The sequence below is a fragment of the Ambystoma mexicanum genome, chromosome 2q (genome assembly GCF_040938575.1).
Source record: "Ambystoma mexicanum isolate Mex_15411 chromosome 2q, UKY_AmexF1_1, whole genome shotgun sequence".
In the NCBI taxonomy this organism is placed as follows: domain Eukaryota; kingdom Metazoa; phylum Chordata; class Amphibia; order Caudata; family Ambystomatidae; genus Ambystoma; species Ambystoma mexicanum.
Window position 1 is genome coordinate 396,530,658 of NC_090924.1, and position 18,718 is coordinate 396,549,375.

The following is an 18,718-nucleotide window of genomic DNA, read 5'->3' on the forward strand; positions in this document are numbered from 1 at the left end:
ATCTTCTCAGCTCTGCCCAAGATCCCATCCTCCACCCCCTTTTGTTTCCTCCGAGCCTTGTACCCCCACTCCCAACCCTGTCCTGGCTCTCTTCACCTCCCCGCTAAAACTCCCAACTTCTACCAGCATCCCACATACCTCCCCCCTGAAAACCCATCCTGCTGCTTTGCCCCTCTTCCAGCACTACAACTTCTCACCCCTCTGACATTCCCAGATAATTCTCCCTCGCTACCACCCCCCACGCCAACCACACATCCCAATCATACCCTGCACCAGAAACCACACCAGTTATCCTGCATACACGTTAATGCGAGATCTGTCTCCAAAAACAAATACATTTTCGACCTAAATTACAATGAAAACCCTGACATCCTATTCTTCACAGAAACCTAGTTCACCGACTACTGCAAACCCATCGCACAAGAGGCTTCCCCCACCCCTGACTACTCCCTGATCATACACAATAGGTCCAGCAGTTGGCACCCCTCCTTTACCCACGCTTCGTACTCCTATATAGGCTTCCCGGCTGTAACAGGAACTTCGCTGACTCCCTTCAAGACGCCCTATCAGCCACCTTAATTCAGCATCCATCCCCCATCTATATTAGGAGACTTCAACATCTGGTTTGATGTCCCCTCCAACCCTATGACCTGTTCTCTCACTGACAACTTGGAAGCCCTCCACTTGACACAACTGATATCCCTCCCAACTCACAATGCAGGGCACATCCTTGACCCCTTATTCAGCACATTGGACCTAATCTCCATCCTTTAATCTGGACAGATCACTGTCATATTCTTCAGCATCCTGCCCACTCCCCGTCCTGCCAGCTCCTCCCACTCGACTCCCCCCACCGCCTCTCTGGATTAATCCTTATAAAGCCTGATCTCGCCAATTATCTTCTAAACACACTTCCAGATCTCTCACTCCAGGAAGGACACCCTCCATCGACCTTTTCGATCTTTGGCTCTCCAGCACCCTGTTCCTGCTCACACTAACTAGACGCAAATCTCCCAGATCAGGCCCCAACCCGAAAGGTACACACCCTCCCTCAAATCCCTTAAAACCTTCAAGCATCAATTAGAGCAAACTTGAGGACCAAGACCACACCTCAAAACCAAACCACCTTTATAAGACTGTATAGGGCCTACCCGACCGAAATCAGAATAGCCAAAAAACTTCAATGGAAGCCAAGTCTCGAACTCCAATAACCTGAGCAGGGAACTCCACAAAATCATTGCTGAATTCAAGACTGAGAGCTGCTGAACTCCTACCTCCCCACCCTCCCAATTTGTCGGTGACACACTATCTGACCAGTGTCACAACATCGCTATTGATGGGCACTGCTACATCATCTCCAAACTAGCTTTCGTCATTCCACCCGCACCCCTTCCTCCTGTCTTTTACCCAGCCCTAACCCTCCCCAGCACACTTGGCCAGTTCTCTCCTCGGTCACACTGAATTAATCAATTCCTAGCACTAAGCCGTCCATCGGCCTCCCCTAGGGGATCCAAGTCCCACTTCATTTCACAAAAACATTCTAACTACAACCTGTGCAGGCAGTGATGAGTGGTCCCTTATTAATAATACTCTATCAGATGGGATCTTGTCAATTATGACAAGCCCCCTCTCAAAATAAACCTCTTACCCCTCTCCTTCCTTCAAATGACCGCCCCAGCTCTAACGGGCGCTTCATTGCCAAACTCCTAGACCGCACTGCTTACGTGAAGCTCGGCCTCTTCACGGAAGCCAACAGGCTCCTTGTTAGGGGAGTTTTCCTAAAGTCCTACTTGGAGGTAAGACTTTAGTAAACTATCCTAGTGGTTTGTAGATCCCCCAACTCTTAGTACTAGTCTGCACTACTCGGGAAAACCTTGGTAGAGTCGCAAAGCAGTCTGGCTTATCATAAGTGGAAGATATGAGCTGTAGGAAAGTACACTGAACATAGTTAGTAATGCACATCAAAGAAACACTTACTCATACATTTATATTAAAATATAGATTGTTTTTACACCAGATTGACTTTCAAATACTTTGCACTATAAACCAAAACATAGGCATACTTTAAGATACTTTTCAAAGGCCACTGCTTAGTTGGTAGTTGCTGAACAGTTACAATTCTTATAGAGTTTGACAGGTCTACTGCATTATCGGTAATAGCGCGCACCAACACAAGTAAACAGTAATTGAAATAAATTAGCAAAACCTTTGAAGATAGTGATTTCTTTAGGAAGAAAAACAGTTGGTTTGTGTAATAAAAGTCCAAAACGCACCCCTCGCTAAAAGGCAGCTCAGAGAGGCATAAAGTTTTGTAAAGCAGCAGAAGTCAAAAGTTCCTTTGAATACTTTCTAGTCTCTAGGATCAAAGATGTAAGAAAATGCAACCAACCTGGGAGGCCTTGTTAAAGGACTTGCTAAAGGGACACAAGCAGCGGCTTGGGTCAAAGGTAAGAGGAGGTTGCCCTGGGCACCTCTACATGCACGCCAATGCTCTGGAGCGACTTTTCGGATTAAGGTAAGCAATACCCTTTTCCCCACAGCACCTTTGTTTTGAAGAAATGTTTGTGGCTCGATTCTCCTCGATGTAGCATCACTAGACCCAATCTCCGGATTCCTTGGTCTGATGATGAAAGGCTGGACGATGGACAGGATCTCTCTGCGGCAGTGTCGACAGAGAACCTCTGGCAGGGCTTTCATCAACTTCTCTGGTCACTCTGCGGTTTTGGTGCCTTTTCTGCAGCAACAACAAAGGGTGCGCTTCGTCCGATCAATCTTCTTCGGTACCTGCACTCTGTTGAGGGGACTTGTATGTGTTGGATTGTGTCCTTGGAGTGTCCTTGAGAGTTTAGCAAAGACTTGTACAAATTCGGCTTTTCCATGACGATGCACTTAAAATGGGTTGCCGGTCTCCTGGTATTTTGGGGTTCTGCAGCTCTTGAAAGTCACATGACCTTGGGAGATGGGTGAAATTAAAGTTAGTTTTGGGACTGGTTGTTCCCACCAGCCAAAGGGAAGGAGTTCTCCTCTTTGGAGTTCCTGTCGCATAGAAAATGGGGTCAGGACAGCAGTGGTCTCTTCAGTGTTGCAAAGGGTGTGCAGGCATCTCTGGTAGTTTTCTTCTTCGGTTAATTCAGTTTCCAGTGATCGACCTTTTCACTCCAGGAGTCTAAACTTGTATACAGTTCCAGCCCACACTCCTGGCACAAAGGCACTTCCACCAACCTTACCCACTCAGAAAGGGCATAGGGTACAGGCATAGGTCGCAAGTCCAAAAAATCCAAAAGGACTAGGTTGCACCAACCACAAACTGGTATATATGGGGTGGCCAAATACAAAGATAGAAACACAAAGACTAGCTAACTTAGCATAATGACGGAGAGATGAGACAGCCTGATCATGCTGAAACTTAATCACTGAAACAAAGACAACCTTCTGTAAATCCTGAAAGAAACACAATAGGAGTGTGCATTTCTCCTAACAAGGCTACTAACCAACCCACAAAACTTCTAAAAACCTCGCCACGCCTCACACACCCCTCACAGTTTAACCAAACACAACTACACCTCTTAAAACTGCAGCAACCCGCACGCACTTCTCCACACCGCAACAACAGACACACCACACAGACCCCCACACAACAGCACACGACTCGGAACTGAATACCACACCAATAAGCTTGGTGAACAGTGTTAACTGAACTGAAGCTGCCAACAGTACTTCACAGCTCCCTTGCTCTTCTCCAAACTTTGTCCTACTAACACGCCCTAACCTTACCCCCCTTTTGTTTCAGATCCGCCAGGGCACCACTCCGGTGGTGATAGTGTGTGGTACAAATATCCTTTAACATTAACAAGTTATAGCTCCAAAATTATGGAATGCCCTTCCCCACCAACTGAGAAATGATACTTCATTCTGGTCATTTAGAAACAAAGCTTAAAACCCTGCGCTTCAGAGCTGACCTTTTACAATAGTCTCTTTCAAATTAACACAAATATGATGAGGATTTGCAACAATATACAAATATGTAAAAATTGTGGAATTTCTGCTTCTGAAACCAATGTAAATTTACTGTTCAATGTTTAACATGCAATGTATTGTGTAACCTCTAATGTAATGCCTGACCTCTAAGAATTCAAATCTGTAACCATATCCTTAAGCAGTAATTGGCGCCTAGTTGCCTCTGGGCTATGTGCGCTTTACAAATGAATAAATAAACATTAACTCCTGTTCAATATCTCTCAGCAATTTACAGAAAGGGTTGTCTGGCTATCCAATCAGGACAGCCAGACCCCCAGTGGGAGCTGGTTCCATTCAGGCACTCTGGCAGACAAAGGATGGGGGGTGGGGTGGAAAGCTCCTCCCCCACTTTTTGGTCAAAAAGGAGACCCATCATAGACCAGCAACGCCTCAAGTACCTCAAGTCCCAAAAATTAGCTGGACCTGGAGGACGCCTACTTCCACGTCCCCATTACGCTTTGTATGCAGGGGCGGCACTACCAGTTCAAGGCCCTCCCCTTCAGCCTGACGTCGGCCCCCAGGGTGTTCACGAAGTCCCTAGCACCGGTGGTGGCCCTTCTGTGGCTACGGGGGATGCATGTGTACCCGTACCTCGATGAATGGCTCATCCGGGACAGTTCACGTGAGTTGGGCGTCCGACACACACAGGCGGCCGTCCAACAGCTGATGGATCTGGGATTCTCGATCAATTATCAGAAGTCCTGCTTGTCAATATTGCAGAACGCGCTGTTCCTAGAAGCCAGACTCCATACGGTCTCTTGCCTAGCATCGCCTTCGCGGGAGAGAGTAGCAGCCATTCTGGGGAAAGTGCAACACCTATTGTAACTAAAGACCGCCATGGTCCGGACCATCAATTTGCTGCTCAGTATGATGTCGTCTTGCATCTGCCTTATCCAGCTCTGCAGGTTACGGATGCAACCTCTTTAAGTGTTCCTGGATGCTCGCTGGAAACCGGTGATAAGATCCTGCTCGATGAGTTCCGGCGGGCTATAAGGTGGTGGGGCGTTCAGTTCAACATCGCCTGGGGCACAGGTTTTCAAATCCCCCCCCCCCCCACCAGGAAACGATCACCACGGAGACTTCCCGGGAAGGCTGCAGAGCCCACACCAGACATCTGCACGCCAGAGGCCTATGGCTGCCAGAGTAAAACCATCTCCACATCAATATCCTGGAGCTACAGGCAGTGTTCTGGGCGCTCAAGTCATAGCGCCAGGGGACCACTCCAGTGGTAATAGTGCGCGGTACAAATATCCTTTTAACATTAATATTCCTTCCGTGTCTACAGGGCAAAGTGGTGAGGATCTTCACGGACAACACCACCACAATGTTCTACATCAGGAAGCAAGTGGGCACAGCGCTCTCCAAAGAGAGCGCAAGACTAGAGTCACTGGGCCGTCGGACAAAGGATGTTCCTCGTTCCTCTTGACCTGGTAGGAGTCAAGAACACAATCGCAGACTCTCTCAGCAGGGAATTGCGCTCCTACCACGAGTGGGAACTTGGCAGGACCAGGTAGACCCCATCTTCATCAAGTGGGGCAGTCCTCCGATTTGATCTGTTTGCGACGGTAGTGTTAGGCAAGATTGTATGTAGTACACCAGCCTTGTCCTCTTGGCAATGGGTAACCCGACCTTTGGTGTAGGCCTGTACTACACAAGTTGGTAGAGAGACTGAACAGCCAGGTTTATCTCAAGAGGGGTCAGTGTGAGCTTATAGGGTTGCAACATAGTTTCACAGTGGCAAGTATCCAAATAACACTTATACTCAATGTTTCTTGATAAAATAATTATTTATTAATTTAAGTCCGTTTTAAAATAAGCCTTCTTTAGAAGGGGGCAATATGCAACTCTTAAAATAGAGTTCAACAATGCACTCCTCCAGTTCAATAAAGTAGATACCCTTTTGGGATGGCACACGGATACTTCCTACACCCTGAGGTGACTTCAATAGTTAGGGCACTGTGGACATTAATATATCACTTTTCACACTTAAATGGTAATACTGAAGTTATGGCAAAAAGGAAAATGTTAGGGGAGAAAGCAATGGTTAGTTTCTCAAATAGCTAAGCACTTTAGAATCCCCCAATGAAATGGAGGTTAGCCCTTTCCCAGCTATACAAGTAAGGTATGTATGACTTTTAGGAGGGATAGTTAACACACAACGTCAGAGGGTAAGAAGAGTCTTCAGGGAGCCAGGACAGCCAATGTTAATAGAGCAAAGTCTAGGGGAGCTGAGGCACTTCTTGTAGATGGCACAAACATCTTGCTCAATGTTTTTTTGTAAAAGAAATCGCTGTTGGGCCACAAGCTAGGCAGCTTGTGAGAAGCAAAGATGCAAGCAACTTTGAAAAGGGCAGCCAATGCAAGTCTCCAGTGAGAGCAAGCAAGCTACACACAAGAGGCAAGTACCCCTAGTTTACATTACCTGAGTCTGAAGAAAAAGGTTCCAGCTGGCGTCTGTTCCTGTTGTAGTCCTCCAGATCCTGGTGTTCCTGGGCCTCAGTCATGGGGACAAGAGGGAGGACGTCTGGGGACTCCTGCACTACGATTCAAAGGTCGGCGGCAGCAATGGGTGCAATTCAGATCAGCGGCACTTCGCAGTTTCAGCTACTCGCAAATAGCACCACCGCGGTTCTTGGACACCTTGTGGACTTTCCTTGCTTCTGGGGTCCAGCACTCTGTTGAGGTGGCTCAGGCTTGGTTAGTCCTGCTTCGAGGGAGTCCGGAGGATCTTCCTGGAGCTTGGGTCCAGCTTAAAGGCGAAGCACTCGATTCAGCGTTTCTGTCCCCTGTCGCTCGGTTCCTGCAGCAGCAAAGAAGTACATCCAGCAGACAAATGGGGGCTCCAGTCGAGTTCCCCTGGGTTGATTGGTCCCACCAACCCAAGGGGAGAAATCTTTTCCGGGCTTCTCTAGTCGATTTAGAAAATCAGAGCTTCAGCACTGCAGCAGGGCTTCACCGGGCAAACCAACAGTCCAGAAGGGTGCAGCAAGCTTCTCTTCCAGTTCCTCTTTAGTTTTGACAAAATGGGCACCCATCAGTGCTATACAGCAGTTGTGAAGGCAGCCTGTGGTAAAAACGCACAATGGTAGGAAAATGTTAACCACTGCCACCAGCCATTAATTGTAGAAAGGGTAACTCAAAATGTTACATGAGAAGGTAGACCAAGGGGATGCTAAGTAACCCCTCCAGCACTCTATGTAAGATATTGTGTGCTGGGTCTACAAAGAGAAAAAGTTAAGTAAAGTCAATTTCACTTTACTACTCTTGGAAACAGTAGTTTATCCAAGAGAAGGTAGTTAAACCTTTGCAGAAATCCAAAGGATTTATCTGTGATATTGCACTGGGAGTGCTGTGCGTCACAATGTTAAAAGATGATGCCTATGGAGTTTGTCAGACTCCAAAACCAAAATAAACATAAAAATACATGAGTGGGAAAAAAGGTCTTGCTCTCTCCAGGATAAAGATTAAAAGTCCTAGAGTCCAGCAAAAGAGCTGGTGGTCTCTAAGGTAGAAGGGAATTAACACAGAATTGAGAATTCTCCCCAACAGGCGGCAAACTCCAAATCTCAGAAGTTTGCCATCAGATTTCACCAACCGAGGAGCCTGGGGGACGCCTTCTCCCTCCCGCAGGAATGCCTGTTTCTGTACGCGTTCCCTCCATTGCCTCTCCTGCTACAAGTCATCCACACGCTCAAACCATGCTGATGCAGGATGATACTCCTTGCCCCGGTGTGGCCAAGGCAGATTTGGTTCCAGGACCTTCTCAACCTGTCGGCGTCGCCCGCCCCCGTCAAGCTGCCAGTAGTCCCGGATCTTCTCAGCAGAGAAGGAGGTGCAATCCTGCATCACAACACAGGATCGCTGAACCTGAGGGCTTGAATCCTCCTACCCCAGAGTTTGTAGGATGAGTTGCCGGAGGACTGTAGGGAGATCCTTGCCAAGGCCAGGGCGTCGTCGACTTGAAGTGCTACCGTCACAAGTGGAAGTGTTTCGCTAAGTGGTGCCGGTCACAGGAGATCACCCGTCTGAGGTTCACAACCCACAGATTCTTCCATACTTGCTATCTTTGGCCAACGCTGGGTTGGGGCGTGCCTCTATCGAGGTGCATCTGGTGGCTATCTCCTGCCACAACAGGTCCCCAGGAAGATATTCGCTTTAGTCTCAGCGAGTCATCAAGGAGTACCTCAAAGGACTATTTCGATTTTTCCTGCCAGTGAAGGCTCCTGCATAGGTGTGGTAACTCAACGTGGTACTGATGAGGCTCATGGGGGGGGGCCTTTTGAGCCTATGCATTGGGCCTCTCAAGTTCCTCTCGTGGAAAATGGCTTTCCTTGTGGCCATCACCTCTGCCAGGAGAGTGAATGAGATCCTTGCAAACAGCCATATCTGACTTTTCACGAGTCGGGGGTGGTGCTGCGGTGCACTCCTCTTTAATGCCAACTGGTCCGTCGGAATTCCACCTCAACAAGCCTTTGGTGTTACCTGTTTTTTCCCGAAGCCTTCGTCACCGGCTGAGGGCCTTGCACTCGCTGGACGTTGCTCGTGCCCTGAGTTTTTGGAAGACTTCTCAGCTGTTCGTGGACTTTTGTCCTGTGAATCCTGGGAAGGCCTTGTTAAAGGCTTCCATCTCAAGGTGGCTCTCCGGCTGCATCACACACTATCACTGGTTGGCGAACCAACTGCTGCCTGGATGTCCGAGAGCCCACTCCACCAGAGTGGTTGCTGCAACAACCGCGTTCCTGTCTGGTGTTCCCCTGCTGTACATCTGCAGGACTGTTACGTGTAGGTCCAAGCACACCTTGACGAAGTTCTACTGCATTGACAGGGATTCCTGGGAGGAGCCCGGCATCAGTCAAGCAGTGCTACACAGTCTGCTTGAGTGCTTGAGGTGAGTCTGTTCCAGCGGAAAGAGTAGTTGCTTCTGTTGAGCCTTGCCACCTCCCGTGGTTGTGTAATGTTGTACTGCTGTATATTCGTTATTCATGAGCATGTGGTTCCATGCCAGATCCCATGCTGGAAAAGGTACAAGTATTGCTCTCCAGCATGGGTCTGTCATGGATTCACATTCAAACCCTCCCTCCGAACCCTCTGCGGCTCCTCTTGGTCATACTGCCACTTTTACCAAATCTGAAGATGGCGGCCAGAGGAGGGGCTTAGGGAGAGGACTGTTTGGATGGGGCAGTATGGTACAGAGGACAGTGATTGGTTTAGAGGAGAAATGGTCTGTAAGTGAAACTGTTTTTTCTTTTGCTTTATTCATGAACATGTGAATCCATGCCAGGCCCATGCTGGAGAACAATAGTTACAGGTAAGTAACTTGTTCCTTACTCCTGAGTGAGTGTGACTTTTTTCCCCCCACTCCCTCATGTGATTTTCGGACTAGGATTTTGTTTTACTGTTTAATGGAGTCAGGTAAACTCCATAGGCTATTTATTTATTTGTTTATTTGTAATATGTTCATAACCATAACAGGTTTTACATATACAACACAATCATCTTTCCATTTCTTACATCAATTCTAAACAGACAGTTTATCATACATAGATCCCATCAGATGGCTCTTTTAAAATGTTTAAAATCAACTCATAAAATTTCATCATATGATAAATCAAATTACTATCATTTCCTTCCAACAGCCATTGCCATCTATTTTCTATCTTTTCCTCAAGATAGGAGTTCTTATATTTTATCAGATATTTTTCACGCAACAGGTTGAGACTTTAGTAGCATATCAGATGTTTTGCGTTCTCAATGTCTGGCTATCCACACAGTCTACATAATCTCAAACTTTTCTTGATCCCAATGTTGGCTCCTAATATCTCCATGGTCTTGCATCTATTAAATTTAAACATAAGATATGATCTAACTGTCGCCTGATGTGGAAATGCATATTGGTATCTAGGTTTCTTTGTCTCTATTGTCCACTGTTCAGGAAATAGGCCACTGGTTGCCTTAGTGGCCAAGTATATCATGTCTTTCTTTAGCAAAACCATAGATACCAAGTTGTAATAGCTTTTTCACTTTCACATGTGAATATAGCAACCAGCTGTCAGCATTGCCTTTTTCCCATTTAGCATATGATCGATACAGTACATTCAATGTTTTAAAATTACTAAAATTCTCTCCTTTGTTAAAACTATTCATCAATTCCACCACTAATGTGTTAATAGTCAAAGTGCTCAGTTTCACATATAGCATAGCCACTTTGTACTCTAAAATGTCTCTAGCATATCTGAAATCACATTTGAGTAAAATGTATTCACATGTTACCGTTGTGGGCAGTCTAAAACGCCATTTGAGGATTATACCTTACTTACTTACTAAATTCATTTCAAAACTTGGTCCCCCATACCTCTGGCACATAGAGCAAACTAGATATTATTTTGCTGGAATAGAGTAATATTATGGTGTTCACGGAGTAACCACCTTGTCTTCCAAAATAATTGGCTCAAGGCTCCTGCTATTTTTATACATTTAAGTTTAGTCTCACTTCAGTGCAGTTTCCATGATAATTTATAGTCCACTACTACTCCTAGATATCTGTGGCATTCAACTACCTCAATCACTTAATTCTTCAATATCCACTTAAACTTGTTAGAGCGGGATTGCTTTGTAGTGCCTAGTAATGTCATCACCTTCGTTTTAGTTATGTTTATGATCAACCCATTGTCTGCAAATTCGATCAGACAATTTAGCCTAATGTGTAGGCCCACAGGTGTATAATCTAACAAGACCAAATTATCAGCATATCCTAACCAAGATACCTGGATATTGCCGATCTTTATCGCATCAGCAGCTACCCCCATATCATTCAGACAGTCAGCTAAATACAGATTAAATAGCGTGGCTGCTAAAGTGCAGCCTTGTTTCACTCCACATGCTGTGGGTATGGTCTCTGATAATCGGCCTTTACCATCCAATTCAATTTTAACTGATGTATCAGAGTACAGCAACTGAATCATATAAAGTAGTCCTGGCGGTATCCCCCATTTAATACATTTTAACTCTAATTTCTCTCTTAAAATGGTATCGAACGCTGCTGTGAAATCCATGAATACCGCTTACACCGGCAGTTTACGTACTTTCCATGAGTACTCCACCGCAGGAACTAAATTTATAATGTTGTGGATCGTGGAGGATTTAGCGCGAAAGCCTGCTTGATTCATCGTGAGGATCTTTTTTTCAATTATCCACTCATTCAATTCTTCCAGCAGTACTTTTGCAAACATTTTTGCTGGAATATCCAGCATGGCGAGCATTCTATAATTTTTGGGATCTTTTCACTCTCCCTTTTTGTGTACGGGGAGAATCATACTATCTCGCCAGGATTCAGGAATCGTGCCGTTTTTGCCTATCCATCGGAACAGAATAACCATTGCTTTTTCCCATTCCTCAGGAGCTCTGCGTAAAAGGGCATTGCAGGTCCCATTGGGGCCAGTTGTCCTAGATGAATGTAGTTGGTCAATCGTTCTTCTTAAGGAAGCCTCAGTAAGGTTCCTATGCCATATCGACTGGGTTAATTTGTATCCCTCACCTTCATCTTTATTTGCTCCAATGGTGTATTTTACATGCATTAACCAATCACTTTCTACCACACAATTAATGGGTAGGCTTCTTGTTTTAGTCTCATTTATTGCCTTCCACATACCCTGGTGATTATTACTCTGGACATGTGCAGCAATTTTCTATCATACTTCTCTCACCTTATCTCTTTTATGGCTGCGAAGCCATTTCGCATATTCTCTCTTCCTGTCTTATCTGTGATGTGGCATCCTGCTTTTGTGAATTAACTATCGATTTTATGGATTGTCTCAATGCTCTTTTGGCTTTATTTCCCAATTATAGGTATTCTGTTTTCCATGGGACGCATTCCATTTTTTACTATTGCTGCAATACTTCTCTTTACAGGTAGAGACTTCTTTAATTTTCTTCACCAGATTTTCAAATTTACAAATTGTATCATTTGCGGCTTCATCTGATTTGTTCTCCAATTGGTCTGCAAATGCTTTCAATTCCTTTACTGCAATGACATTAGCTTTTTCTAATTTGGAGGGATTCCAGATTATCCGATTAGCTGCATTATTGACCTCAATATTGCTGCCCAGATGATATGTAGTCTCTGCCTTTGGGTATTCCAGCATCACATATAGTGGTAGATGATCACTTTCCTCTCGACAGCCAATCGCCATATCAAGCACCAGTTTATTTGCTTTTTCATTCACTAATATATGATCTATAGTCGATAGGCTGCCTCCCCACACCCGGGTCACACTCCATTTGGCATCGCCTTGGGTTTTGCCATTCAGCATGATTAAGTGGTGTTTCAGTATCAAGTTTCCCCATGATCTACCATACCTGTTAGAGAATCCGTTTACAATGGGACCTGAACATCTCTCTTGTAACGCATTGTCTTCAGCAGGATAATCCTAGCATTAAAATCTCCGGTAACTCGGGGTCACATTCGTTTAATAATTTTTCTATTCTCACCCGGTTGGCTTTATTATGAGTTCCATTTGGCGGATTATATATGTTTATCAACAAAAGATGCGTGAATTGGGGAAGGGTGTGTAATAAGTGAGGTGGGAAATGACCAGACTTGACTCAGGATAAGTGAATTCAGGTGGGTTTTATTGTATTGTCAACTTTAGTAACTTTTGGCTTTCCTTAAGGTAGAGAGAATATTTCTCCCTCTTTCCTCTGGGAGACCTTAGTCTGAGTCTATTTATAACCCTGGGTTTAGCAGTCTATAATGAGTTCTGTGGTTTCTCCATAAAATCCCTATTGTCACAGGATGATCTCTGTTTGGGTGTTTGTTTAGCTGAGATTGTTCTCATGTGGAATCAGCTCTTTCATGTACCACAGTTTCTGGGCTTGGAGAGTCCTCTCCCTCTATTTGTGCAACGCGTAACAATAGTTCAATTCAGTTCATAGTCTTTCACGGTCTCTTTTAATTCCTTCGCCCACTGCCGTGCTCAAGCCATCTCTCTCTCTCTTTCTCTCTCTCTTTCTCTCTCTCTTTCTCTCTTTCTCTCTTTCTCTTTCTCTCTCTCTTTCTCTCTCTCTCTCAATCTGTTTCTCTCTCTTTCTCTCTCTTTCTCTCTCCCCTCACCTCGGGACTTTAGAGATCCTCGGAGTATCTCTCATCTCCAGTCTCACCTCTACTGGAGCTCCGCCTGTTGCAGCCAAAATCCTTTTGGTCTCCTTTGCACCAAACAGCTGAGGATTGCGCTCTCGTTGGGCGGGCCCACCTTTCTACCCTTCTGGGGCCGCGTCACCTCAGCTGGAGTCAACGGGCCTCTGCCTGAGTCAGCCCGGACTCCTCCCTCACAACGGTGGGGGCCGGAGGAGAGCGTCTTCTCCGTAGTAATGTTTGTTTGGAAACAGCTGACGGTTCGCCAACTCTGCGGTGGTGATGCAGCGTTACACGCTCGCTTCTCGATCTCCTTATGTAAAAAAACTTCTATCCACTTAAGCAAAAGTCCTGAATCCTCGCGGTTCGTTTTCTTCAAACTTTTATAACTTTGCTCAACAGGAGCGCTCTGTTTGTCTAAACAGTATTTTTATTAAGCCCACTCGAACGCGGTCTCTTCTTCCTGGAGACTCTCCTCCTCCTCTTCCAACGGCTCTCAAAACAAAAACATATCAAGAAAAATCCAGTATTAAAGAAAAGTACCTCCTTAAAGCATTCCATCTCTTCCCATTGGTTCAATGACGTGTCTTTCAGACAGAGACCCACAGAGTCCCTCCCCTCCGGATACATGACATCATAGATTACATTCAGCCATCCTGGCTTGCTGAACCATTGTCTAATTGACTCTGATCTAGCTCTTCTATTCCCACTTTGTCACAGGGTGGTGTTAACCTTCACAACTAACAGCATGTCTGTTGACCAGCTGGATTTGTCTCCAGACCGTGGATTTTTCGTGGCTGTTAATAGGCCGCCTTTTGGGCGTCCTCTCTTCCCTTTCACAGCTTAACTTTGTAACCATCCATCTATCTCGCAAGGTTCATATAGCCATGTCTCCTGTAGTGCTAAAATGCAAAAGCTGTGTAGATTAGCCAGCAGCCCATCGCAATTTTCATAATGGAGGTTTCCCCGGATATTCCAAGAGATCATCATATCCAGTTCATCAGGGACGTTGCTCAAATTGAGATTTAAATTCCAACGGTAACCACTGCCAGTAACTTTCAATCTTGCTTTCACTTCTTGTCTCAGCTATCTGATCAAGATTAGGATTTCTTACAGTTCTTGATCTTTCACTGGCATATAATTTTTCCTTTGGCCCTGAGCTACCTTTCGTCATAGGTAGGTGTTCATTTCCACTAGGCTCGAACTCAGCTTTTGCTATACTGGTTTTTTGCTTGTACGTTTCACATCAATTGCCATCCTCTGATTCTTCACCCTGCGCATCGATGTTCCAGTGCATGTGTATCCAAGCTTAATAAATAGATCTTGGTGGCTTAATATGAATTCCAGTATGGCATTATCTGTACACCACACATATTGGGATCACCAATTGATCTACAATCTTGAAATCGCTCGATTTCACCACCCTTAACGGCACCAAGTTGGCACATAGCTCAACAATACGGTGTCTATTAAGAATCTCAATTATAGTGGACTTTCATTTCTTGGAACTGTAGTGCCCTCACAAAAATTCTTCGGGTCTTTCTTGTAGGTGGGTTTATTCTCATCGCCCCCTTCTTTATCTTGAAAGTGCACAGATTTAATTGCTAGTGCCAGGAACTGGCACTTCAGGGCAACTCAAGCTAGCCTGCTCATCAATCTCACCTGCAGCTTCTTCATGGAATAGACTTTTTATCGCTTTCAGCACTTTTGTGGTAATCCCATCTGCTTTTGATTTTTTTTTTTTTTTAGTTCTCCTTTTTGTTTTTGATTGGCATTACCCAATCATCTAATGTGGGGTTCGGGGGCTTGCAAGCAGGTTCTGCACCCAAGGCCGGTTTATGCATTTCACTGATTTCTTGTATAATCTTTTGGGCATTGCGTTCTCAGCTGGAGCTTCAATGGCTCCTTTGTATGCCAAGGAAGTTCTGTTCCTTTCAGAGGTGAATTGGTTTAGGTCTACTAAACTGCACTTTATCATCTGTGGCTGGAGGGGGAACAGGTTCGGTCACAATATTGGCTTTGGCAGCGTCTCTTGCTATACAGCCATTCTTTCTACTTCCCTCATGTTTATTTGTATACGTCATAGCTTGTCTCAGATTCTGTTTCCTAAGTTTCCTAATCTTTTTTTCCATTTCTCTGCCTCCCCCGGTATCCCTCTGGCCTAGCTTCATCGGCTATTGTATACCCTGAAGAGATGTCACTTTGCGGGTTCTCAGTAGCCGGGGATGCCAGCCCAGGTATGGGCTCTTTTGCATGCGCCTCCAAATCGACTACCTCTGTGTTAATTCCTATTTCTCTACAGATTTTACGTCCTTTGTTTATGCTCTTATGTGACGAGACGGAATGGACATCCAACTTTCTTTCTATTGTATCACATCTATCAACCAACTCTACAAGCACTCTTTCTAGGGCTTCCCATAATTCCTCTTTTTTTTTTTTTTTAAGAGGGGCAAAACGCTCATTAATACTTAATTGAGTACTATTGGCAGTGGGGTTACTAATATTCATCCGCAAGTTTTGCCGGGTGTCTAACTGGTCTGTGTTCACATGTGGTGCCTCAGTATATACTATTGGAGCTGTTACAGTTTCAATGACCACCCTCTCTAATTTCACATCTTTGACATTGTCACTCAGAAGTAGCTCAGAGAAAACCGACTCTGACATGGCACGACTCTGTGTCTATATTATCTATACCAAAAAAGGGCACGCTCAATTTCTTCTTACTCCAGCTCAGGATATAATTCCCGTTCTCTATTATTTTAAATCCCATGTCATGGTTCTTGCCTTTGGGAGTTGCACAATTTATTTCAGAGCGTACCTCATCTTTTCTACCCCATTTTACAATCTCTACACACATTACTGATAAATGGGGTACTAACTGTCTTCACTTCATCTGTTTTATTTTTTTTGGGCTTCTGCAACATTTGCGAGATTAACTTAGTCCCTATACAAGGCAGTCTAAGCGTTGGGTCATCAACCAATTCAGATCTGCAATCATTTATTTCCGTATCGGTAAGTGGAATGCAATTCACCTGGGATAGATTTTCAATCTTATTAAAGAACGTGGTCATTTTTGCCAGCTTACTCTCAGGCAACAGTCCTCGTTTACCTATTACCTTTATTTTGTAGGTTTTATTAGGCCTAATCATTTTCTCACTCCGCACCATTTCTGATTTTGTTTTCACATTAATGGACCGTAATTCCATTTCTATTCGGATTATAAACTATTGCAGTCCAAGTTATTTCTAAGGTGCTCTATTCCTCGTTTTACCCTATATGTTAGAATCCCAGCCAAATTCTGACAGTTTAGACCAAATTATAACATTCGCCCTTATCGTTACCTTATTCGTCTCTCATAGACAGGGTGTTTACTCCCACCACTCTTATGTGCTAAAGACTTGCAGCCGCCCGCCGCGCACAGTTAACAGTCAACAGTACTTCCACAATGCACGTGCAAGGTGCGCTGGCTGCTGGGTATTTGTTGGGTCACTCGCAGTTCTAGTGGGCGGGGTCTACTCAGTTAGGCAGGTGAGCTAAAGGAGGGACATAAAAATAAAGGAAGGGCTTAATGGCGGGACAGCATATGAATTCACTCGCATCCAGCGTCACTAGATAGACCACACACACCCCAGCCTGTGTCCACACACAGGTTTGATAATCACTGCCTCCTCAATATTTCCATTTGAGCTAGTTACTTTTAAATGGCCACTATCCTCGTGGCGTTGCAGTGAAAGCACTACTCCTGGAGACACGCCGGTTACGATATCCGACCCAGCCTCAATCCAATGGGCGAAAAACGAGTCACGTCTGCCTTCTCCACAGTCAACAGTACTTCTACGTACTTCGACACTTCCATAGGTATCTGCTTTTTGCATGGTGACAAACAGCACCTTTTGTGAAGAGTCACTGAGAAATTAAATGGTTTTTCTGGGTGAACTACTGTTCCCAAGAATAGTAAGATGACTTTTGTCTTACCCTTTATTTTTTGGATCTAGCACACCATCATATGGCAGGTGCTGGGGGGGGGGGGATTACATAGTAACTCATTATCCCACCTCTCCTGTAACATTCTGTTACACTAACTAACTTGAATAGCTGGTGGCAGTGGTTTCTTTTTTACTACCTTTGTGCCATGTATCTGCAGGCTGATTTCTCAACTGCACTACATCACCCAAGAGTGACCATTTTCCCAAAATGACCCCTGTCTTTTTTTTTGTTGCCATTTCTTGTCAGTTATTTCCTTTTGGCTTTTAGTCTGTTTGAATCAGGTGTGAGTCCTTTCTGCATTTTGCGGGCCCGCCCATGCTCCATCCAGTGTGTCTGGAAAGGCAGGAAGTGAGGGAGGGTCCCGAAACTTCCCTGTCCTTTGTCTCTAGGTGTGCCTGAGTGAAACCAGTTCTCATTGGCCGGCTGGCTGTCAGGTATGACTGCCACCCTGCTGGGTGATTGACAGCCCAAGGGCTGTGAATGAATGGGAACTTGCTTAAAAGGCGAAGTTTTGGGGACTAGAGGCATAATCGACCACCGGGAGGACAACTTCCGACGCAATTGTGAAGAGACGCCAGCAGCACTCTCCTGGACCGTGAAGTGCCCGGTGAAGCCCTGCAGCTGTGCTGACCAGGCTTTCATTTTGATTGGGAAGACCCGTAAGGGGAGACTTCTTCCCTTGGGCTAGTGGGATCAACGAGCCTTGAGACCAGCTTAATTTTGCCGCAACCCCCGACTAGCTGTGACTTTCCAAGGCTACAGAATCCAAATGCCCGGGGACCCCTGACCATCTATGCATTGTCTTCGGAAGTACGAATATGGCCAACCCTTCATGGGCACCCAGAGAACCCTACAGAAGCAGGAAATTTTCATCCAGATCCCCTCACCAGAGTCCAGGACCAAGGGATCAAGCAGCTTCCAACCAGAGCTTTTTGTTCTTCTTTGGTGCTGAGAAAAAGGCACCAAAACTTGGAAGTGTCTGTTCTTTTGATTTCTACGTCCTTCTACGATATAGTAACATCAAAGTTTGTGTTGTATAAGTCCTGCCACTGTTATTTACATGCACAGCTGAGGCATTTACTCTCAGAAGACTGATTTAAAAATGAGTTCCTGTTATAAATAAAATAAGCCAAATGTGTGCCCTTGCATCTTGTTCCTTGAGTGCAGTTAAAAACAAGTACTTACAAAGGTAAGTGTTTTGGTTTTTGTATGGGTAGTATGCAATGTAAGTGGTCTTGTATGGCATCCATCTACAGCTATTGGTGGCCTTGCACTTCGCAATATAAAATGAAAACAAAAAATGGGTGTTTTTTGTTGGTGTTAAACGCTGATCCAAAACCATTGATGTTAATGGGCGCAGGTTGGAAGTACCCAGTTCCTATCTGCTTTCTGTGGGTTTTCCAGAGAAACTTTGAAGTATGTTATCCATAGGAAAGAGCCCAAGATCTAATAAACTACAGCATTTTGGGTCTGGTTAGCCGCTGATCTGGAAGACTGCAACCGGTGTAAACCGGTGTTAGTCGTGGCTTGGTTAGTGTTCCTGTGCTCAAAGCCACGCTTTTGGTGGCCATCTGTGGGGAGTTT

General features: G+C 45.1%; 1 protein-coding gene across 5 annotated transcripts in view; it reads left to right on the forward strand.

Annotated features, from left to right (window-relative positions):
- The window catches only part of LOC138569439 (cyclin-dependent kinase 16-like), a 381,119-nt gene that overhangs the window by 171,035 nt on the left and 191,366 nt on the right, over positions 1–18,718 (forward strand). The gene's annotated exons all lie outside the window — the stretch shown is intronic.